Source organism: Schistocerca gregaria, chromosome 11 (genome assembly GCF_023897955.1).
Source record: "Schistocerca gregaria isolate iqSchGreg1 chromosome 11, iqSchGreg1.2, whole genome shotgun sequence".
Classification (NCBI taxonomy): Eukaryota; Metazoa; Arthropoda; class Insecta; order Orthoptera; family Acrididae; genus Schistocerca; species Schistocerca gregaria.
This window is the reverse complement of record NC_064930.1, coordinates 119,160,391-119,186,342: the sequence shown is the minus strand read 5'-3', so window position 1 is coordinate 119,186,342 and position 25,952 is coordinate 119,160,391.

Here is a 25,952-nt window from a genome sequence, read left to right as displayed (position 1 = left end):
ATCAATTTCACAGTGGAATAATATATTTGAATCGTGAAATGTGGGTAAATGTTTGTTGATTACAGCAGGGTCACCTGGTTGTATGGCCAGAAAGCAGATTCTTTATTCAATGGTCTTTTGGTGCAGATTGGACGCCACATGCACAAATTGTGGTACATGTTTCTTGCCTCTCAACAGGGAGATTCTGTTTCATGACTGCTATGTTTGTTCAAACATGGAGTGTGATTTTGTTGGATGAGAACTATCACTCCAAGCATCCTGAGTATAGGAGTTATTAGGAAAGACCTATTTCTTTTCCTAGGTGCTTCTTTTGATTGTTACCCTTATAACTTATATTCAACTGTTTCGCAGTGCAGTAATGTATTTAAATCGTTAAATGTGTGTAAATGTTTTTTTTTTAGAGCAGGGTCATCTGATTGTATGACAAGAAAGCAGATTCTCCATTCAATGAGTTTTTAGTGCAGATTGGACACCACTTGCATTTTACTGAATAACAAATGTTAGGAATTTGATAAATATTCTTGTTTTCGTATCTCCTTCAATTGCTTTAAATTTTTAAAAATCTTATTGCAATGGTCACTAAAAATAATCAATGTGCTGCACAAATTGTGGTACATGTTTCTTCTCTCTCAACAGGGAGATTCCGTTTCATGACTGCTATGTTTATTCAAACATCGAGTGTGATTATGTTGGATGGAAATCACCACTCCGAGCGTTCTGACGATTGGAGTTATTAGAGATACTGTTTTCTTTTGCTAGGTGCTTCCTTTGATTGATACTTTTATCACTTATATTCGTCAACTTCACTGTGGAGTAATGTATTTGATTCGTGAAATGTGGGTAAATGTTTGTTGTTTACAGCAGGGTCATCTGGTTGTATGGCCAGAAAGCAGATTCTCTATTCAATGGTCTTTTGGTGCAGATGTGACACCACATGCACTTTACTGAATAACGAATGTTCGGAACTTGATAAATCTTCTTGTTTAGGTATCTCCATCATTTGCTCTATATTTTTAAAAATATTATTGCAATGGTCACTAAAAATAATAAATGTGCTGCACAAATTGTGGTACATGTTTCTTCCCTCTCAACAGGGAGAATCCGTTTAATGCGTGCTAAGTTTGTTCTACGTTTGAGTGTGATTTAGTTGGATGGGAAGCACTACTTCGAGCATTCTGACAATTGGAGTTATTAGGAAGCCTCAACAGGGAGATTCTGTTTCATGACTGCTATGTTTGTTCTAACATGGAGTGTGATTTTGTTGGATGGGAATACCACTCCAAGCATCCTGAGTATTGGAGTTATTAGGAAAGACCTCTTTTTTTTCCTAGGTGCTTCTTTTGATTGTTACCCTTATAACTTATATTCATCTGTTTCGCAGTGCAGTAATGTATTTAAATTGTTAAATGTGTGTAAATGTTTTTTGTTTAGAGCAGGGTCATCTGGTTGTATGACCAGAAAGCAGATTCTGCATTCAATGAGTTTTTAGTGCAGATTGGATACCACTTGCATTTTACTGAATATCAAATGTTAGGAATTTGATAAATATTCTTGTTTTCGTATCTCCTTCAATTGCTTTAAATTTTTAAGAATCTTATTGCAATGGTCACTAAAAATAATCAATGTGCTGCACAAATGGCGGTACATGTTTCTTCCCTCTCAACAGGGAGATTCTGCTTAATGCCTGCTTTGTTCTACTTTTGAGAGTGATTTTGTTGGATGGGAAGCACTACTCCGAGCATTCTGACAATTGGAGTTATGAGGAAAGACTTCTTTCTTTTGCTGAGTCCTTGTCTTGATTGTTACCCTCATTACATATATTCATCAATTTCACAGTGGAATAATATATTTGAATCGTGAAATGTGGGTAAATGATTGTTGATTACAGAAGGGTCATCTGGTTGTATGGCCAGAAAGCAGATTCCCCATTCAATCTTCTTTTGGTGCATATTTGACACCACATGCACAAATTGTGGTACATGTTTCTTGCCTCTCAACAGGGAGATTCTGTGTCATGACTGCTATGTTTGTTCAAACATGGATTGTGATTTTGTTGGATGGGAACTACCACTTCAAGCATCCTGAGTAATGGAGTTATTAGGAAAGATCTCTTTCTTTTCCTAGGTGCTTCTTTTGATTGTTACCCTAATATCTTATAATCATCTGTTTCACAGTAGAGTAATGTATTTGAATCGTTAAATGTGTGTAAATGTTTTTGTTTCGATCAGGGTCATCGGGTTGTATGACCAGGAAACAGTTTCTCCATTCAATGGGTTTTTAGAGCAGATTGGACACCACTTGCATTTTACTGAATAACAAATGTTAGGAATTTGATAAATATTCTTGTTTCGTATCTCCTTCAATTGCTCTAAATTTTTAAAAATCTTATTGCAATGGTCACTAAAAATAATCAATGTGCTGCACAAATTGTGGTACATGTTTCTTCTCTCTCAACAGGGAGATTCCGTTTCATGACTGCTATGTTTATTCAAACATCGAGTGTGATTATGTTGGATGGAAATCACCACTCCTAGCGTTCTGACGATTGGAGTTATTAGAAATACTGTTTTCCTTTGCTAGGTTCTTCCTTTGATTGATACCTTTATCACTTCTATTCGTAAATTTCACAGTGGAGTAATGTATTTGATTCGTGAAATTAGGTAAGACCTCTTTCTTTTCCTAGGTGCTTCTTTTGATTGTTACCCTTATAACTTATATTCATCTGTTTCGCAGTGGAGTAATGTATTTAAATCGTTAAATGTGTGTAAATGTTTTTTGTTTAGAGCAGGGTCATCTGGTTGTATGACCAGAAAACAGATTCTCCATTCAATGGGTTTTGAGTGCAGATTGGACACCACTTGCATTTTACTGAATAACAAATGTTAGGAATTTTATAAATATTATTGTTTTCGTATCTCCTTCAATTGCATTAAATTTTTAAGAATCTTATTGCAATGGTCACTAAAAATAATCAATGTGCTGCACAAATGGTGGTACATGTTTCTTCCCTCTCAACAGGGAGATTCTGTTTAATGCCGGCTTTGTTCTACTTTTGAGTGTGATTTTGTTGGATGGGAAGCTCTACTCCGAGCATTCTGACAATTGGAGTTATTAGGAAAGACCTCTTTCTTTTGCTGAGTCCTTATTTTGATTGTTACCCTCATCACATATATTCATCAATTTCACAGTGGAATAATATATTTGAATCGTGAAATGTGGGTAAATGATTGTTGATTACAGCAGGGTCATCTGGTTGTATGGCCAGAAAGCAGATTCCCCATTCAATCGTCTTTTGGTGGATATTTGACACCACATGCACAAATTGTGGTACATGTTTCTTGCCTCTCAACAGGGAGATTCTGTTTCGTGACTGCTATGTTTGCTCAAACATTGAGTGTGATTTTGTTGGATGGGAACTACCACTCCAAGCATCCGGAGTTTTGGAGTTATTAGGAAAGACCTCTTTCTTTTCCTAGGTGCTTCTTTTGATTGTTACCCTTATAACTTATATTCATCTGTTTCGCAGTGGAGTAATGTATTTAAATCGTTAAATGTGTGTAAATGTTTTTTGTTTAGAGCAGGGTCATCTGATTGTATGACAAGAAAGCAGATTCTCCATTCAATGGGTTTTTAGTGCAGATTGGACGCCACTTGAATTTTACTGAATAACGAATGTTCGGAATATGAAAAATATTCTTGTTTAGGTATCTCCCTCATTTGCTCTATATTTTTAAGAATATTATTGCTATGCTCACTAAAAATAATCAATGTGCTGCACAAATTGTGGAACATGTTTCTTCTTTCTCAACAGGGAGATTCTGTTTCATGACTGCTATGTTTGTTCAAACATGGAGTGTGATTTTGTTGGATGGGAACTACCACTCCAAGCATCCTGAGTATTGGAGTTATTACGAAAGACCTCTTTCTTTTCCTAGGTGCTTCTTTTGATTGTTACCCTTATAACTTATGTTCATCTGTTTCGCAGTGGAGTAATGTATTTAAATCGTTAAATGTGTGTAAATGTTTTTTGTTTAGAGCAGGGTCATCTGGTTGTATGACCAGGAAGCAGATTCTCCATTCAATGAGTTTTTAGTGCAGATTGGACACCACTTGCATTTTACTGAATAACAAATGTTAGGAATTTGATAAATATTCTTGTTTTCGTATCTCCTTCAGTTGCTTTAAATTTTTAAGAATCTTATTGCAATGGTCACTAAAAATAATCAATGTGCTGCTCAAATTGTGGTACATGTTTCTTCCCTCCCAACAGGGAGATTCTGTTTAATGCCTGCTTTGTTCTACTTTTGAGTGTGATTTTGTTGGATGGGAAGCACTACTCCGAGCATTCTGACAATTGGAGTTATTAGGAAAGACTTATTTCTTTTGCTGAGACCTTGTTTTGATTGTTAACCTCATCATGTATATTTATCAATTTCACAGTGGAATAATATATTCGAATCGTGAAATGTGGGTAAATGTTTGTTGATTACAGCAGGGTCACCTGGTTGTATGGCCAGAAATCTGATTCTCTATTCAATGGTCTTTTGGTGCAGATTGGACGCCACATGCACAAATTGTGGTACATGTTCCTTGCCTCTCAACAGGGAGATTCTGTTTCATGACTGCTATGTTTGTTCAAACATGGAGTGTGATTTTGTTGGATGAGAACTATCACTCCAAGCTGCCTGAGTATAGGAGTTATTAGGAAAGACCTCTTTCTTTTCCTAGGTGCTTCTTTTGATTGTTACCCTTATAACTTATATTCATCTGTTTCGCAGTGCAGTAATGTATTTAAATCGTTAAATGTGTGTAAATGTTTTTTGTTTAGAGCAGGGTCATCTGATTGTATGACAAGAAAGCAGATTCTCCATTCAATGAGTTTTTAGTGCAGATTGGACACCACTTGCATTTTACTGACTAACAAATGTTAGGAATTTGATAAATATTCTTGTTTTCGTATCTCCTTCAATTGCTTTAAATTTTTAAAAATCTTATTGCAATGGTCACTAAAAATAATCAATGTGCTGCACAAATTGTGGTACATGTTTCTTCTCTCTCAACAGGGAGATTCCGTTTCATGACTGCTATGTTTATTCAAACATCGAGTGTGATTATGTTGGATCGAAATCACCACTCCGAGCGTTCTGACGATTGGAGTTATTAGAGATACTGTTTTCTTTTGCTAGGTGCCTCCTTTGATTGATACTTTTATCACTTATATTCGTCAATTTCACTGTGGAGTAATGTATTTGATTCGTGAAATGTCTGTAAATGTTTGTTGTTTACAGCAGGGTCATCTGGTTGTATGGCCAGAAAGCAGATTCTCTGTTCAATGGTCTTTTGGTGCAGATTGGACACCACATGCACTTTACTGAATAACGAATGTTCGGAATTTGATAAATCTTCTTGTTTAGGTATCTCCTTCATTTGCTCTATATTTTTAAAAATATTATTGCAATGGTCACTAAAAATAATAAATGTGCTGCACAAATTGTGGTACATGTTTCTTCCCTCTCAACAGGGAGATTCAGTTTAATGCCTGCTATGTTTGCTCTACTTTTGAGTGTGATTTTGTTGGATGGGAAGCACTACTTCGAGCATTTTGACAATTGGAGTTATTAGGAAGCCTCAACAGGGAGATTCTGTTACATGACTGCTATGTTTGTTCAAACATGGAGTGTGATTTTGTTGGATGTGAACTACCACTCCAATCATCCTGAGTATTGGAGTTATTAGGAAAGACCTCTTTCTTTTCCTAGGTGCTTCTTTTGATTGTTACCCTTATAACTTATATTCTTCTGTTTCGCAGTGCACAAATGTATTTAAATTGTTAAATGTGTGTAAATGTTTTTTGTTTAGAGCAGGGTCATCTGGTTGTACGACAAGAAAGCAGATTCTCCATTCAATGAGTTTTCAGTGCAGATTGGACACCACCTGCATTTTACTGAATAACAAATGTTAGGAATTTGATAAATATTCTTGTTTTCGTATCTCCTTCAATTGCTTTAAATTTTTAAAAATCTTATTGCAGTGGTCACTAAAAATAATCAATGTGCTGCACAAATTGTGGTACATGTTTCTTCTCTCTCAACAGGGAGATTACGTTTCATGTCTGCTATGTTTATTCAAACATCGAGTGTGATTATGTTGGATGGAAATCACCACTCCGAGCAGTCTGATGATTGGAGTTATTAGAAATACTGTTTTCTCTTGCTAGTTGCTTCCTTTGATTGATACCTTTATCACTTATATTCGTCAATTTCACAGTTGAGTAATGTATTTGATTCGTTAAATGTGGGTAAATGTTTACAGCAGGGTCTTCTGGTTGTGTGGCCAGAAAGCAGATTCTCTATTCAATGGTGTTTTGGTGCAGATTGGACACCACCTGCACTTTACTGAATAACCAATGTTCGGAATTTGATAAATCTTCTTGTTTAGGTATCTCCTTCATTTGCTTTTGATTTTTAAAAATCTTATTGCAGTGGTCACTAAAAATAATCAATATCTGCACAAATTGTGGAACATGTTTCTTCCCTCTCAACAGGGAGATTTCGTTTAATGCCTGCTATGTCTGTTCTACTTTTGAGTGTGATTTTGTTGGATGGGAAGAACTACTTCGAGCAATCTGACAATTGGAGTTATTAGGAAGGACTTCTTTCTTTTGCTGAGTCCTTGTTTTGATTGTTACCCTCATCACATATATTCATCAATTTCACAGTTGAGTAATATATTTGAATAATGAAATGTGGGTAAATGTTTGTTGATTACAGCATTGTCATCTGGCTGTAAGGCCAGAAAGCAGATTCCCCATTAAATCGTTTTTGGTGCATATTTGACACCACATGCACAAATTGTGGTACATGTTTCTTGCCTCTCAACAGGGAGATTCTGTTTCATGACTGCTATGTTTGTTCAAACATGGAGTGTGATTTTGTTAGATGAGAACTACCACTCCAAGCATCCTGAGTATTGGAGTTATTAGGAAAGACCCCTTTCTTTTCCTAGGTGCTCCTTTTCATTGTTACCCTTATAACTTATATTCATCTGTTTCGCAGGTAATGTATTTGAATCGTTAATGTGTGTAAATGTTTATTGTTTAGAGCAGGGTCATCTGGTTGTATGACCAGAAAGCAGATTCTCCATTCAATGGGTTTTTAGTGCAGATTGGACACCACATGCACTTTACTAATTAACGAATGCTCGGAATTTGATAAATCTTCTTGTTGAGATATCTCCTTCATTTGCTGTATATTTTTAAAAATCTTATTGCAATGGTCACTAAAAATAATAAATGTGCTGCACAATGTGTGGTACATGTTTCTTCCCTCTCAACAGGGAGATTCCGTTTAATGCCTGCTATGTTCTACTTTCGAGTGTGATTTTGTTGGATGCGAAGCACTACTCCGAGCATTCTGACAATTCGAGCTATTAGGAAAGACTTTTTTCTTTTGCTGAGTCCTTGATTTGATTGTTACCCTCATCACATATATTCATCAATTTCACAGTGGAATAATATATTTGAATCGTGAAATGTGGGTAAATGATTGTTGATTACAGCAGGTTCATCTGGTTGTATGACCATAAAGCAGATTTTCCATTCAAATTTTTTTAGTGCAGATTGGACACTACTTGCGTTTTACTGAATAACAAATGTTTGGAATTTGATCAATATTCTTGTTTTCGTATCTCCTTCAATTGGTTTAAATTTTTAAAAATCTTATTGCAATGGTCACTGAAAATAATCAATGTGCTGCACAAATTGTGGTCATGTTTCTTCTCTCTCAACAGGGAGGTGGCGTTTCATGACTGCTATGTTTATTCAAACATCGAGTGTGATTATGTTGGATGGAAATCACCACTCCGAGCGTTCTGACTATTGGAGTTATTAGAAATACTGATTTCTTTTGCTAGGTGCTTCCTTTGATTGATACCTTTATCACTTATGTTCGTCAATTTCACAGTAGAGTAATGTATTTGATTCGTGAAATGTGGGTAAATGTTCGTTATTTACAGCAGGGTCATCTGGTTATATGGCCAGAAAGCAGATTCTCTATTCAATGGTCTTTTGGTGAAGATTGGACACCACATGCACTTTACTGAATAACAAATGTTCGGAATTTGATAAATCTTCTTGTTTAGGTATCTCCTTCATTTGCTTTTTATTTTTTAAAATCTTATTGCAATGGTCACTAAAAATAATCAGTGTGCTGCACAAATTGTGGAACATGTTTCTTCCCTCTCAACAGGGAGATTCCGTTTTAATGCCTGCTATGTTTGTTCTACTTTTGAGTGTGATATCGTTGGTTGGGAAGCACTAGTCCGAGAATTCTGACAATTGGAGTTATTAGGAAAGACTTATTTCTTTTGCTGAGTCCTTGTTTTGATTGTTACCCTCATCACATATATTCATCAATTTCACAGTGGAATAATATATTTGAATCGTGAAATGTGGGTAATTGTTTGTTGATTACAGCAGGGTCATCTGGTTGTATGGCCAGAAAGCCGATTCCCCATTGAATCGTCTTTTATTGCATATTTGACACCACATGCACAAATTGTGTTACATGTTTCTTGCCTCTCAACAGGGAGATTCTGTTTCATGACTGCTATGTTTGTTCAAACATGGAGTGTGATTTTGTTGGATGAGAACTACCACTCTAAGCAATCTGAGTATTGGAGTTATTAGGACAGACCTCTTTCTTTTCCTAGGTGCTTCTTTTGATTCTTACCCTTATAACTTATATTCATCTGTTTTGCAGTGGAGTAATGTATTTGAATCGTTAAATGTGTGTAAACGTTTTTTGTTGAGAGCAGGGTCATCTGGTTGTATGACCAGAAAGCAGATTCTCCATTCAAAGGGTTTTCTACATCTACATCTACATCTACATCCATACTCCGCAAGCCACCTGACGGTGTGTGGCGGAGGGTACTCTGAGTACCTCTATCGGTTCTCCCTTCTATTCCAGTCTCGTATTGTACGTGGAAAGAAGGATTGTCGGTATGCTTCTGTGTGGGCTCTAATCTCTCTGATTTTATCCTCATGGTCTCTTCGCGAGATATACGTAGGAAGGAGCAATATACTGCTTGACTCTTCGGTGAAGGTATGTTCTCGAAACTTTAACAAAAGCCCGTACCGAGCTACTGAGCGTCTCTCCTGCAGAGTCTTCCACTGGAGTTTATCTATCATCTCCGTAACGCTTTCGCAATTACTAAATGATCCTGTAACGAAGCGCGCTGCTCTCCGTTGCATCTTCTCTATCCCCTCTGTGAACGCCACCTGGTGCGGATCCCACACCGCTGAGCAGTATTCAAGCATTGGGCGAACAAGCGTACTGTAACCTACTTCCTTTGTTGTCGGATTGCATTTCCTTAGGATTCTTCCAATGAATCTCAGTCTGGCATCTGCTTTACCGACGATCAACTTTATATGATCATTCCATTTTAAATCACTCCTAATGCGTACTCCCAGATAATTTATGGAATTAACTGCTTCCAGTTGCTGACCTGCTATTTTGTAGCTAAATGATAAGGGACCTATCTTTCTATGTATTCGCATCACATTACACTTGTCTACATTGAGATTCAATTGCCATTCCGTGCACCATGTGTCAATTCGCTGCAGATCCTCCTGCATTTCAGTACAATTTTCCATTGTTGCAACCTCTCGATACACCACAGCATCATCTGCAAAAAGCCTCAGTGAACTTCCGATGTCATCCACCAGGTCATTTATGTATATTGTGAATAGCAACGGTCCTATGACACTACCCTGCGGCACACCTGAAATCACTCTTACTTCGGAAGACTTCTCTCTGTTGAGAATAACATGCTGCATTCTGTTTTCAAGGAACTCCTCAATCCAATCACACAATTGATCTGATAGTCCGTATGCTCTTACTTTGTTCATTAAACGACTGTGAGGAACTGTGTCAAACGCCTTGCGGAAGTCAAGAAACACCGCAGATTGGACACCACTTGCATTTTACTGAATAACAAATGTTAGAAATTTGATAAATATTCTTGTTTTCGTATCTCCTTCAATTGCTTTAAATATTTAAAAATCTTATTGCAATGGTCACTAAAAATAATCAATGTGCTGCACAAATTGTGGTACATGTTTCTTCTCTCTCAACAGGGAGATTCCGTTTCATGACTGCTATGTTTATTCAAACATCGAGTGTGATTATGTTGGATGGAAATCACCACTCCGAACGTTCTGATGATTGGAGTTATCAGAAATACTGTTTTCTTTTGCTAGGTGCTTCCTTTAATTGATACCTTTATCACTTATATTCGTCAATTTCACAGTGGAGTAATGTATTTGAGTCGTGAAATGTGGGTAAATGTTTGTTTATTTCAACAGGGTCATCTGGTTGTATGGCCAGAAAGCAGATTCTCTATTCAATGGTCTTTTGGTGCAGATTGGACACCACAAGCACTTTACTGAATAACGAATGTTCGGAATTTGATAAATCTTCTTGTTGAGAAATCTCCTTCATTTGCTTTATATTTTTAAAAATCTTATTGCATTCGTCACTAAAAATAATAAATGTGCTGCACAAATTGTGGTACATGTTTCTTCCCTCTCAACAGGGAGATTCCGTTTAATGCCTGCTATGTTTGTTCTACTTTTGAGTGTGATTTTGTTGGATGGGAAGCACTACTTCGAGCATTCTGACAACTGGAGTTATTAGGGAAGACTTCTTTCTTTTGATGAGTCCTTGTTTTGATTGTTACCCTCATCACATATCTTCATCAATTTCACAGTGGAGTAATATATTTGAATCGTAAAATGTGGGTAAATGTTTGTTGATTACAGCAAGGTCATCTGCCTTTTTGGCCAGAAAGCAGATTCCCCATTCAATCATCTTTTGGTGCATATTTGACACCACATGCACAAATTGTGGTACATGTTTCTTGCCTCTCAGCAGGGAGATTCTGTTTCATGACTGCTATGTTTGTTCAAACATGGAGTGTGATTTTGTTGGATCTGGAACTACCACTCCAAGCATCCTGAGTATTGGAGTTATTAGGAAAGACCTCTTTCTTTTCCTAGGTGCTTCTTTTGATTGTTACCCTTATAAGTTATATTCATCTGTTTCGCAGATAGTGTATTTGAATCGTTAATGTGTGTAAATTTTTTTGTTTAGAGCAGGGTCATCTGGTTGTATGACCAGAAAGCAGATTCTCCATTCAATGAGTTTTTAGTGCAGATTGGGCACCACTTGTATTTTATAAAGTAACAAATGTTAGGAATTTGATAATTATTCTTGTTTTCGTATCTCCTTCAATTGCTTTAAATTTTTAAAAATCTTATAGCAATGGTCACCAAAAAATAATGTGCTGCACAAATTGCTGTACATGTTTCTTCTCTGTCAACAGGGGGATTCCGTTTCATGACTGCTATGTTTGTTCAAACATCAAGTGTGATTATGTTGGATGGAAATCACCACTCCAAGCGTTCTGACGATTGGAGTTATTAGAAATACTGTTTTCTTTTGCTAGGTGTTTCCTTTGATTGATACCTTTATCACTTATATTCGTCAATTTCACAGTGGTGTAATGTTATTGATTGATAAAATGTGGGTAAAAGTTTCTTGTTTGCAGCAGGGTCATCTGGTTGTATGGGCAGAAAGCAGATTCTCTATTCAATGATCTTTTGGTGCAGATTTGACACCACATGATCTTTACTGAATAACGAATGCTCGGAATTTGATAAATCTTCTTGTTTAGGTATCTCCTTCATTTGCTTTTTATTTATAAAAATCTTATTGCAATGGTCACTAAAAATAATCAATGTCTGCACAAATTGTGGAACATGTTTCTTCCCTCTCAACAGGGAGTTTCCGTTTAATGCCTGCTATGTTTGTTCTACTTTTGAGTGTGATTTTGTTGGATGGGAAGCATTACATCGAGCATTCAGACAATTGGACTTATTAGGAAAGACTTCTTTCTTTTGCTGAGTCCTTGTTTTGATTGTTACCCTCATCACATATATTCATCAATTTCACAGTGGGGTAATATATTTGAATAGTGAAATGTGGGTAAATGTTTGTTGATTACAGCAGGGTCATCTGGCTGTATCGTCAGAAAGCAGATTCCTCATTCAATCGTCTTTTGGTGCATATTTGACACCACATGCACAAATTGTGTTACATGTTTCTTGCCTCTCAACAGGGAGATTCTGTTTCATGACTGCTATGTTTGTTCAAACATGGAGTGTGATTTTGTTGGATGGGAGCTACCACTCCAAGCATCCTGAGTGTTGGACTTATTAGGAAATACCTCATTCTTTTCCTAGGTGCTTCTTTTGATTGTTTTCCTTATAACTTATATTCATCTGTTTCGCAGTGGAGTAATGTATTTGAATTGTTAAATGTGTGTAAATGTTTTTTGTTTAGAGCAGGGTCATCTGGTTGTATGACCAGAAAGCAGATTCTCCATTCAATGGTCTTTTGGTGCAGATTGGACACCACATGCACTTTACTACATAACGAATGTTCGGAATTTGGTAAATCTTCTTGTTGAGGTATCTCCTTCATTTGCTTTATATTTTTAAAAATATTATTGCAATGGTCACTAAAAATAATAAATGTGCTGCACAAATTGTGGTACATGTTTCTTCCTTCTCAACAGGGATATTCCGTTTAATGCCTGCTATGTTCTACATTCGAGTGTGATTTTGTTGGATGGGAAGCACTACTCCGAGCATTCTGACAATTGGAGTTATTAGGAAAGACTTCTTTCTTTTGCTGAGTCCTTGTTTTGATTGTTACCCTCATCACATATATTCATCAATTTCACAGTGGAATAATATATTTGAATCGTGAAATGTGGGTAAATGTTTGTTGATTACTGCAGAGTCATCTGGCTGTATGGCCAGAAAGCAGATTCTGTATTCAATGGTCTTTTGGTGCAGATTGGACACCACATGCACTTTACTACATAACGAATGTTCGGAATTTGGTAAATCTTCTTGTTGAGGTATCTCCTTCATTTGCTTTATATTTTTAAAAATATTATTGCAATCGTCACTAAAAATAATAAATGTGCTGCACAAATTGTGGTACATGTTACTTCCCTCTCAACAGGGAGATTCTGTTTAATGCCTGCTATGTTTGTTCTACTTTTGAGTGTTATTTTGTTGGATGGGAAGCACTACTCCGAGCATTCTGACAATTCGAGTTGTTAGGGAAGGCTTCTTTGTTTTGATGAGTCCTTGTTTTGATTGTTACCCTCATAACATATATTCATCAATTTCACAGTGGAGTAATATATTTGAATCGTGAAATGTGGGTAAATGTTTGTTGATTACAGCAGGGTCATCTGGCTGTATCGCCAGAAAGCAGATTCCTCATTCAATCGTCTTTTGGTGCATATTTGACACCACATGCACAAATTGTGTTACATGTTTCTTGCCTCTCAACAGGGAGATTCTGTTTCATGACTGCTATGTTTGTTCAAACATGGAGTGTGATTTTGTTGGATGAGAACTACCACTCCAAGTATCCTGAGTATTGGAGTTATTAGGAAAGATCTCTTTCTTTTCCTAGGTGCTTCTTTTGATTCTTACCCTTATAACTTATATTCATCTGTTTTGCAGTGGAGTAATGTATTTGAATCGTTAAATGTGTGTAAACGTTTTTTGTTGAGAGCAGGGTCATCTGGTTGTATGACCAGAAAGCAGATTCTCCATTCAAAGGGTTTTCTACATCTACATCTACATCCATACTCCGCAAGCCACCTGACGGTGTGTGGCGGAGGGTACTCTGAGTACCTCTATCGGTTCTCCCTTCTATTCCAGTCTCATATTGTACGTGGAAAGAAGGATTGTCGGTATGCTGCTGTGTGGGCTCTAATCTCTCTGATTTTATCCTCATGGTCTCTTCGCGAGATATACGTAGGAGGGAGCAATATACTGCTTGACTCTTCGGTGAAGGTATGTTCTCGAAACTTTAACAAAAGCCCGTACCGAGCTACTGAGCGTCTCTCCTGCAGAGTCTTCCACTGGAGTTTATCTATCATCTCCGTAACGCTTTCGCAATTACTAAATGATCCTGTAACGAAGCGCGCTGCTCTCCGTTGCATCTTCTCTATCCCCTCTATCAACGCCACCTGGTGCGGATCCCACACAGCTGAGCAGTATTCAAGCACTGGGCGAACAACCGTACTGTAACCTACTTCCTTTGTTGTCGGATTGCATTTCCTTAGGATTCTTCCAATGAATCTCAGTCTGGTATCTGCTTTACCGACGATCAACTTTATATGATCATTCCATTTTAAATCACTCCTAATGAGTACTCCCAGATAATTTATGGAATTAACTGCTTCCAGTTGCTGACCTGCTATTTTGTAGCTAAATGATAAGGGACCTATCTTTCTATGTATTCGCATCACATTACACTTGTCTACATTGAGATTCAATTGCCATTCCGTGCACCATGTGTCAATTCGCTGCAGATCCTCCTGCATTTCAGTACAATTTTCCATTGTTGCAACCTCTCGATACACCACAGCATCATCTGCAAAAAGCCTCAGTGAACTTCCGATGTCATCCACCAGGTCATTTATGTATATTGTGAATAGCAACGGTCCTATGACACTACCCTGCGGCACACCTGAAATCACTCTTACTTCAGAAGACTTCTCTCTGTTGAGAATAACATGCTGCATTCTGTTTTCAAGGAACTCCTCAATCCAATCACACAATTGATCTGATAGTCCGTATGCTCTTACTTTGTTCATTAAACGACTGTGAGGAACTGTGTCAAACGCCTTGCGGAAGTCAAGAAACACCGCAGATTGGACACCACTTGCATTTTACTGAATAACAAATGTTAGAAATTTGATAAATATTCTTGTTTTCGTATCTCCTTCAATTGCTTTTAATATTTAAAAATCTTATTGCAATGGTCACTAAAAATAATCAATGTGCTGCACAAATTGTGGTACATGTTTCTTCTCTCTCAACAGGGAGATTCCGTTTCATGACTGCTATGTTTATTCAAACATCGAGTGTGATTATGTTGGATGGAAATCACCACTCCGAACGTTCTGATGATTGGAGTTATCAGAAATACTGTTTTCTTTTGCTAGGTGCTTCCTTTGATTGATACCTTTATCACTTATATTCGTCAATTTCACAGTGGAGTAATGTATTTGATTTGTGAAATGTGGGTAAAAGTTTGTTGTTTACAGCAGTGTCATCTTTTTGTATGGCCAGAAAGCAGATTCTCTATTCAATGGTCTTTTGGTGCAGATGTGACACCACATGCACTTTACTGAATAACGAATGTTCGGAACTTGATAAATCTTCTTGTTTAGGTATCTCTTCATTTGCTTTATATTTTTAAAAATATTATTGCAATGGTCACTAAAAATAATAAATGTGCTGCACAAATTGTGGTACATGTTTCTTCCCTCTCAACAGGGAGATTCAGTTTAATGCCTGCTATGTTCTACTTTCGAGTGTTATTTTGTTGGATGGGAAGCACTACTTCGAGCATTCTGACAATTGGAGTTATTAGGAAAGACTTTTTTCTTTTGCTGAGTCCTTGTTTTGATTGTTACCCTCATCACATATATTCATCAATTTCACAGTTGAATAATATATTTGAATCGTGAAATGTGGGTAAATGTTTGTTGATTACAGCAGGGTCATCTGGTTGTATGGCCAGAAAGCAGATTCCCCATTCAGTCGTCTTTTCGTGCATATTTGACACCACATGCACAAATTGTGGTACATATTACTTCCCTCTCAACAGGGAGATTCTGTTTAATGTCTGCTATGTTTGTTCTACTTTTGAGTGTGATTTTGTTGGATGGGAAGCACTACTCCGAGCATTCTGACAATTCGAGTTATTAGGAAAGGCTTCTTTGTTTTGATGAGTCCTTGTTTTGATTGTTACCCTCATAACATATATTCATCAATTTCACAGTGGAGTAATATATTTGAAGCGTGAAATGTGGTAAATGTTTGTTGATTACAGCAGGGTCATCTGGCTGTAAGGCCAGAAGGCAGATTCCCCATTCAATCGTCTTTTGGTGCATATTTGACACCACATGCACAAATTGTGGTACATGTTTCTTGCCTCTCAACAGGGAGATTCTGTTTCATGACTGCTATGTTTGTTCAAACATGGAGTGTGATTTTGTTGGATGGGAACTACCACTCCAAGTATCCTGAGTATTGGAGTTATTAGGAAAGATCTCTTTCTTTTCCTAGGTGCTTCTTTTGATTCTTACCCTTATAACTTATATTCATCTGTTTTGCAGTGGAGTAATGTATTTGAATCGTTAAATGTGTGTAAACGTTTTTTGGTGAGAGCAGGGTCATCTGGTTGTATGACCAGAAAGCAGATTCTTCATTCAAAGTGTTTTCTACATCTACACCTACATCTACATCCATACTCCGCAAGCCACCTGACGGTGTGTGTCGGAGGGTACCCTGAGTACCTCTATCGGTTCTCCCTTCCATTCCAGTCTCGTATTGTACGTGGAAAGAAGGATTGTCGGTATGCTTCTGTGTGGGCTCTAATCTCTCTGATTTTATCCTCATGGTCTCTTCGCGAGATATACGTAGGAGGGAGCAATATACTGCTTGACTCTTCGGTGAAGGTATGTTCTCGAAACTTTAACAAAAGCCCGTACCGAGCTACTGAGCGTCTCTCCTGCAGAGTCTTCCACTGGAGTTTATCTATCATCTCCGTAACGCTTTCGCAATTACTAAATGATCCTGTAACGAAGCGCGCTGCTCTCCGTTGCATCTTCTCTATCCCCTCTATCAACGCCACCTGGTGCGGATCCCACACAGCTGAGCAGTATTCAAGCACTGGGTGAACAACCGTACTGTAACCTACTTCCTTTGTTGTCGGATTGCATTTCCTTAGGATTTTTCCAATGAATCTCAGTCTGGTATCTGCTTTACCGACGATCAACTTTATATGATCATTCCATTTTAAATCACTCCTAATGAGTACTCCCAGATAATTTATGGAATTAACTGCTTCCAGTTGCTGACCTGCTATTTTGTAGCTAAATGATAAGGGACCTATCTTTCTATGTATTCGCATCACATTACACTTGTCTACATTGAGATTCAATTGCCATTCCATGCACCATGTGTCAATTCGCTGCAGATCCTCCTGCATTTCAGTACAATTTTCCATTGTTGCAACCTCTCGATACACCACAGCATCATCTGCAAAAAGCCTCAGTGAATCAGATGTCATCCACCTGGTCATTTATGTATATTGTGAATAGCAACGGTCCTATGACACTACCCTGCGGCACACCTGAAATCACTCTTACATCGGAAGACTTCTCTCCATTGAGAATAACATGCTGTGTTATGTTTTCTAGGAACTCCTCAATCCAATCACACAATTGATCTGATAGTCCGTATGCTCTTACTTTGTTCATTAAACGACTGTGAGGAACTGTGTCAAACGCCTTGCGGAAGTCAAGAAACACCGCAGATTGGACACCACTTGCATTTTACTGAATAACAAATGTTAGAAATTTGATAAATATTCTTGTTTTCGTATCTCCTTCAATTGCTTTAAATATTTAAAAATCTTATTGCAATGGTCACTAAAAATAATCAATGTGCTGCACAAATTGTGGTACATGTTTCTTCTCTCTCAACAGGGAGATTCCGTTTCATGACTGCTATGTTTATTCAAACATCAAGTGTGATTATGTTGGATGGAAATCACCACTCCGAACGTTCTGATGATTGGAGTTATCAGAAATACTGTTTTCTTTTGCTAGGTGCTTCCTTTGATTGATACCTTTATCACTTATATTCGTCAATTTCACCGTGGAGTAATGTATTTGATTCGTGAAATGTGGGTAAATGTTTGTTTATTTCAACAGGGTCATCTGGTTGTATGGCCAGAAAGCAGATTCTGTATTCAATGGTCTTTTGGTGCAGATTGGACACCACAAGCACTTTACTGAATAACGAATGTTCGGAATTTGATAAATCTTCTTGTTGAGAAATCTCCTTCATTTGCTTTATATTTTTAAAAATCTTATTGCATTCGTCACTAAAAATAATAAATGTGCTGCACAAATTGTGGTACATGTTTCTTCCCTCTCAACAGGGAGATTCCGTTTAATGCCTGCTATGTTTGTTCTACTTTTGAGTGTGATTTTGTTGGATGGGAAGCACTACTTCGAGCATTCTGACAATTGGAGTTATTAGGGAAGACTTCTTTCTTTTGATGAGTCCTTGTTTTGATTGTTACCCTCATCACATATCTTCATCAATTTCACAGTGGAGTAATATATTTGAATCGTGAAATGTGGGTAAATGTTTGTTGATTACAGCAAGGTCATCTGCCTGTTTGGCCAGAAAGCAGATTCCCCATTCAATCATCTTTTGGTGCATATTTGACACCACATGCACAAATTGTGGTATATGTTTCCTGCCTCTCAACAGGGAGATTCTATTTCATGACTGCTAAGTTTGTTCAAACATGGAGTGTGATTTTGTTTGATGGGAACTACCACTCCAAGCATCCTGAGTGTAGGAGTTATTGGGAAAGACCTCTTTCTTTTCCTAGGTGCTTCTTTTGATTGTTACCCTTATAACTTATATTCATCTGTTTCGCCGTGGAGTTATGTATTTGAATCTTTAAATGTGTGTAAATGTTTTTTGTTTAGAGCAGGGTCATCTGGTTGTATGACCAGAAAGCAGATCCTCCATTCAATAGGTTTTTAGTGAAGATTGGACACCACTTACATTTTACTGAATAACAAATGTTAGGAATTTGATAATTATTCTTGTTTTCGTATCTCCTTCAATTGCTTTAAATATTTAAAAATCTTATTGCAATGGTCATTAAAAATAATCAATGTGCTGCACAAATTGTGGTACATGTTTCTTCTCTCTCAACAGGGAGATTCCGTTTCATGACTGCTATGTTTATTCAAACATCGAGTGTGATTATGTTGGACGGAAATCACCACTCCGAACGTTCTGATGATTGGAGTTATCAGAAATACTGTTTTCTTTTGCTAGGTGCTTCCTTTGATTGATACCTTTATCACTTATATTCGTCAATTTCACAGTGGAGTAATGTATTTGATTTGTGAAATGTGGGTAAATGTTTGTTTATTTCAACAGGGTCATCTGGTTGTATGGCCAGAAAGCATATTCTCTATTCAATGGTCTTTTGGTGCAGATTGGACACCACAAGCACTTTACTGAATAACGAATGTTCGGAATTTGATAAATCTTCTTGTTGAGAAATCTCCTTCATTTGCTTTATATTTTTAAAAATCTTATTGCATTCGTCACTAAAAATAATAAATGTGCTGCACAAATTGTGGTACATGTTTCTTCCCTCTCAACAGGGAGATTCCGTTTAATGCCTGCTATGTTTGTTCTACTTTTGAGTGTGATTTTGTTGGATGGGAAGCACTACTTCGAGCATTCTGACAACTGGAGTTATTAGGGAAGACTTCTTTCTTTTGATGAGTCCTTGTTTTGATTGTTACCCTCATCACATATCTTCATCAATTTCACAGTGGAGTAATATATTTGAATCGTGAAATGTGGGTAAATGTTTGTTGATTACAGCAAGGTCATCTGCCTGTTTGGCCAGAAAGCAGATTCCCCATTCAATCATCTTTTGGTGCATATTTGACACCACATGCACAAATTGTGGTACATGTTTCTTGCCTCTCAGCAGGGAGATTCTGTTTCATGACAGCTATGTTTGTTCAAACATGGAGTGTGACTTTGTTGGATCTGGAACTACCACTCCAAGCATCCTGAGTATTGGAGTTATTAGGAAAGACCTCTTTCTTTTCCTAGGTGCTTCTTTTGATTGTTACCCTTATAACTTATATTCATCTGTTTCCCAGTGGAGTTATGTATTTGAATTGTAAAATGTGTGTTAATGTTTTTTGTTTAGAGCAGGGTCATCTGGTTGTATGGGCAGAAAGTAGATTCTCTATTCAATGATCTTTTGGTGCAGATTGGACACCACATGATCTTTACTGAATAACGAATGCTAGGAATTTGATAAATCTTCTTGTTTAGGTATCTCCTTCATTTGCTTTTTATTTATAACAATCTAATTGCAATTTTCACTAAAAATAATCAATGTCTGCACAAATTGTGGAACATATTTCTTCCCTCTTAACAGGGAGTTTCCGTTTAATGCCTGCTATGTTTGTTCTACTTTTGAGTGTGATTTTGTTGAATGGGAAGCACTACTTCGAGCATTCTGACAATTGGAGTTATTAGGAAAGACTTCTTTCTTTTGCTGAGTTCTTGTTTTGATTGTTACCCTCATCATATATATTCATCAACTTCACAGTGGAATAATATATTTGAATAGTGAAATGTGGGTAAATGTTTGTTGATTACAGCAGGGTCATCTGGTTGTATGGCCAGAAAGAAGATTCCCCTTTCAATCGTCTTTTGGTGCATATTTGACACCACATGCACAAATTGTGGTACATGTTTCCTGCCTCTCAACAGGGAGATTCTATTTCATGACTGCTATGTTTGTTCAAACATGGAGTGTGATTTTGTTTGATGGGAACTACCACTCCAAGCATCCTGAGTGTAGGAGTTATTGGGAAAGACCTCTTTCTTTTCCTAGGTGCTTCTTTTGATTGTTACCCTTATAACTTATATTCATCTGTTTCGCCGTGGAGTTATGTATTTGAATCGTTAAATGTGTGTAAATGTTTTTTGTTTAGAGCAGGGTCATCTGGTTGTATGACCAGAAAGCAGATCCTCCATTCAATAGGTTTTTAGTGAAGATTGGACACCACTTACATTTTACTGAATAACAAATGTTAGGAATTTGATAATTATTCTTGTTTTCGTATCTCCTTCAATTGCTTTAAATTTTTAAAAATCTTATTGCAATGGTCACTAAAAATAATCAATGTGCTGCACAAATTGTGATGCATGTTTCTTCTCTCTCAACAGGGAGATTCCGTTTCATGACTGCTATGTTTATTCAAACATCGAGTGTGATTATGTTGGATGGCAATCACCACTCCGGGCGTTCTGACGATTGGAGTTATTAGAAGTACTGTTTTCTCTTGCTAGGCTCTTCGTTTGATTGATACCTTTATCACTTATGTTCGTGAATTTCACAGTGGAGTAATGTATTTGATTCGTGAAATGTGGGTAAATGTTTGTTGTTTACAGCAGGGTCATCTGTTTGTATGGCCAGAAAGCAGATTCTCTATTCAATGGTCTTTTGGTGCAGATTGGACACCGCATGCACTTTACTACATAACGAATGTTCGGAATTTGGTAAATCTTCTTGTTGAGGTATCTCCTTCATTTGCTTTATATTTATAAAAATCTTATTGCTATGGTCACTAAAAATAATAAATGTGCTGCACAAATTGTGGTACATGTTTCTTCCCTCTCAACAGGGAGATTCCGTTTAATGCCTGCTATGTTTGTTCTACTTTTGAGTGTGATTTTTTTGGATGGGAAGCACTACTTCGAGCATTCTTACAATTCGAGTTATTAGGAAAGACTTCTTTCTTTTGATGAGTCCTTGTTTTGATTTTTACCCTCATCAGAGATATTCATCAATTTCACAGTCGATTAATATATTTGAATAGCAAAATGTGGGTAAATTTTTGTTTATTACTGCAGAGTCATCTGGCTGTATGGCCAGAAAGCAGATTCCCCATTCAATCGTCTTTTGGTGCATATTTGACACTACATGCACAAATTGTGGTACATGTTTCTTGCCTCTCAACAGGGAGATTCTATTTCATGACTGCTATGTTTGTTCAAACATGGAGTGTGATTTTGTTTGATGGGAACTACCACTCCAAGCATCCTGAGTGTAGGATTTATTGGGAAAGACCTCTTTCTTTTCCTAGGTGCTTCTTTTGATTGTTACCCTTATAAGTTATATTCATCTGTTTCGCAGTGGAGTTATGTATTTGAATCGTTAAATGTGTGTAAATGTTTTTTGTTTAGAGCAGGGTCATCTGGTTGTATGGCCAGAAAGCAGATTCAACAGTCAATGGGTTTTTGGTCCAGATTGGACACCACATGCACTTTACTGAATATCGAATGTTCAGAATCTGATAAATCTTCTTTTTAGGTATCTCCTTCATTTGATTTAAATTTTTAAAAATCTTATTGCAGTGGTCACTAAAAATAAACATTGTGCTGCACAAATTGCAGTACATGTTTCGTACCTCTCATCAGGGATATTCTGTTTCATGACTGCTATGTTTGTTCAAACATCGAGTGTGATTTGGTTGGATGGAAATCACCACTCCGAGCGTTCTGATGATTGGAGTTATTAGAAAGACTTTTTTTCTTTTGCTAGTTGCTTCCTTTGATTAATACCTTTATCACTTACATTCATCAATTTCACAGTGGAGTAATGTATTTGATTCGTGAAATGTTCGTAAATGTTTGTTGTTTACAGCTGGATCATCTGGTTGTATGGCTAGAAAGCAGATTCTCCATTCAATGGGTTTTTGCTGCAGATTGGACACCACATGCACTTTTCTGAATATCTATTGTTCAGAAATTGATTAATCTTCTTGTTTAGTTATCTCCTTCATTTGCTCTATATTTTTAAATATCTTTTTGCAATGGTCACTAAAAATAATCAATGTGCTGCACAAATTGTTTTTCCTTTTTTCTTCTCTCTCAACATGGAGATTCTTTTTTCATGACTGCTATGTTTGTTCAAACATCAAGTGTGAATATGTTGGATGGGAACCACCACTCCGATCGTTCTGACTATTGGAGTTATTAGAAAGACTTTTTTTCTTTTGCTAGGTGCTTCATATGATTGTTACCTTTATCACTTATATTCACCAATTCCACAATGGATTATTGTATTTGAATCGTGAATTGGGTTTATGTGTTTGTTGTTTACTGCATGGTCATCTTGTTGTATGGCCAGAAAGCGTCACAAAAAAATAGACATTGTGCTACACAAATTGTAGTACATGTTTCTTCCCTCTCAACAGAGAGATTCCGTTTCATGGCTGTTATGTTTGTTCAAACATCGAGTGTGATTTTGTTGGATGGGAATCACCACTCTGTGCATGCTGATGATTGGAGTTATTAGGAATACATTTTTCTTTTGCTAGATGCTTCGTTTGATTGATACCTTTATCACTGATATTCATCAATTTCACAGCGGTGTAATGCATCTGATTTGTGAAATGTGGGTAAATGTTTGTTGTTTACAGCAGGTCGATCTGGTTGTATCACCAGAAAGCAGATTCTCCATTCAATGGGTTTTTGTTGGAGATTGGATGCCACATGTACCTTATTGAATAATGGCTGTACGGAATTTGATAAGTCTTTTTGTTTAGGTATCTCCTTCATTTGCTTTATATTTTTAAAAATGTTATTCCAATGGTCCCAAAAAGTAATCAATGTGATGCACAAATTGTGGGACATGTTTATTTCCTTACAGCTGGGAGATTCCGTTTCATGACTGTTATGTTTGTTCAAACATCGAGTGTGATTTTGTTAGATGGGGATCACCACTCCGAGCGTTTTGACAATTTGAGTTATTAGAAATACATTTTTCTTTTGCTAGGTGGTTCCTTTGATTGATAACTTGTCCCTTATATTCATCAATCTCAACGTGGAGTAATGTATTTAATTCGTGAAATGTGGGTAAATGTTTGTTTTTACAGCAGGGTTATCTGTTTGTATGGCCAGAAAGTAGATTCTGCATTCAATCGGTTTTTGGTGCAGATTGGACACCACATGCTCCTTACTGATCACCGGATGTTCACAATTTGATAAATCTTCTTGTTTAGCTAGCTCCTTGATTTGCTTTATATTTTTAAAAATCTTATTTCAATCGTCACTAAAAATAGACAATGTGCTGCACAAATTGTGAACATGTTTCGTACCTCTCATCAGGGAGATTCCATTTAATGACTGCTGTGTTTGTTCGAACATCGAGTGTGATTTTGTTGGATGGGAACCACCACTCCGAGCATCCTGAGTAATGGAGTTATTAGTAAAGATTACATTGTTTTGCCAGGGGCTTGTTTTGATTGTTTCCCTTACGATAAATATTCATTAATTTCACAGTAGGTTAATATATTTGAATCATGAAATGTGGTAATGTGTTTGTTTTTTACTTCAGCGTCATCTGGTTGTATGGCCAGAAGCAGATTCTCCATTCAATGGGTTTTTGTTGCAGATTGGACACCACATGCACCTTACTGAATAACAGCTGTACGGAATTTGATAAATCTTCTTGTTTAGATATCTCCTTCATTTGCTTTATATTTTTTAAAATCTTATTTCAATGGTAACTAATAATAGACAATGTGCTGCACAAATTGTAGTACTCGTTTCTTCCCTCTCAACAGAGAGATTCCGTTTCATGACTGATGACTGCTATGTTTGTTCAAACATCGAATGTGATTTTGTTGGATGGGAACTACCACTCTGAGATCCTGAGTATTGGAGTTATTAGGAAAGAGCTCTTTCTTTTGCTAGCTGCTTCTTTTGATTGTTACCCTTATAACTTATATTCATCTATTTCGCAGTGGTGTAATGTATTTAAATTGTTAAGTGTGTGTAAATGTTTTTTGTTTAGAGCAGGGCCATCCGGTTATATGGCCAGGAAGTAGATTCTCCATTCAATGGGTTTTTGGTGCAGGTTGGACACCACATGCATTTTACTGAATAATGAATGTTCGGAATTTGATAAATCTTCTTGTTTTCGTATCTCCTTCAATTGCTTTATATTTTTAAAATTCTTATTGCAATGGTCACTAAAAATAATCAATGTGCTGCACAAATTGTGGTATTTGTTTCTTGCCTCTCAACAGGGAGATTCTGTTTCATGACTGCTATGTTTGTTCAAACATGGAGTGTGATTTTGTTGGATGGGAACTACCACTCCAAGCATCCTGAGTATTGGAGTTATTAGGAAAGTCCTCTTTCTTTTCTTAGGTGCTTCTTTTGATTGTTACCCTTATAACTTATATTCATCTGTTTCACAGTGGAGTAATGTATCTGAATCGTTAAATGTGTGTAAATGTTTTTTGTTTAGAGCAGGGTCATCTGGTTGTATGACCAGAAAGCAGATTCTCCATTCAATGGGTTTTTAGTGCAGATTGGACACCACTTGCATTTTACTGAATAACAAATGTTAGGAATTTGATAAATATTCTTGTTTTCTTATCTCCTTCAATTGCTTTAAATTTTTAAAAATATTATTTCATTGGTCACTAAAAATAATCAGTGTGCGTCACAAATTGTGGTACATGTTTGTTCTCTCTCAACAGGAAGATTCCGTTTCATGACTGCTATGTTTATTCAAACATCGAGTGTGATTATGCTAAATGGAAATCACCACTCCGAGGATTCTGACGATTGGAGTTATTAGAAATACTGTTTTCTTTTGCTAGTTGCTTCCTTTGATTGATACCTTTATCACTTATATTCGTCAATTTCACAGTGTAATAATGTATTTGATGCGTGAAATGTGGGTAAATGTTTGTTGTTTACAGCAGAGTCATCTGGTTGTATGGACAGAAAGCAGATTCTCTATTCAATGGTCTTTTGGTGCATATTGGACACCACATGCACTTTACTGAATAAGGAATGTTTGGAATTTGATAAATCTTCTTGTTTAGGTATCTCCTTCATTTGCTTTATATTTTTAAAAATCTTATTGCAATGGTCACTAAAAATAATAAATGTTCTGCACAAAATGTGGAACATGTTTCTTCCCTCTCAACAGGGAGATTCCGTTTAATGCCTGCTATGTTTGTTCTACTTTTGAATGTGATTTTGTTCGATGGGAAGCACTACTCCGAGCATTCTGACAATTGGAGTTATTAGGAAAGACTTCTTTCTTTTGCTGAGTCCTTGTTTTGATTGTTAACCTCATCACATATATTCATCAATTTCACAGTGGAGTAATATATTTGAATCGTGAAATGTGGGTAAA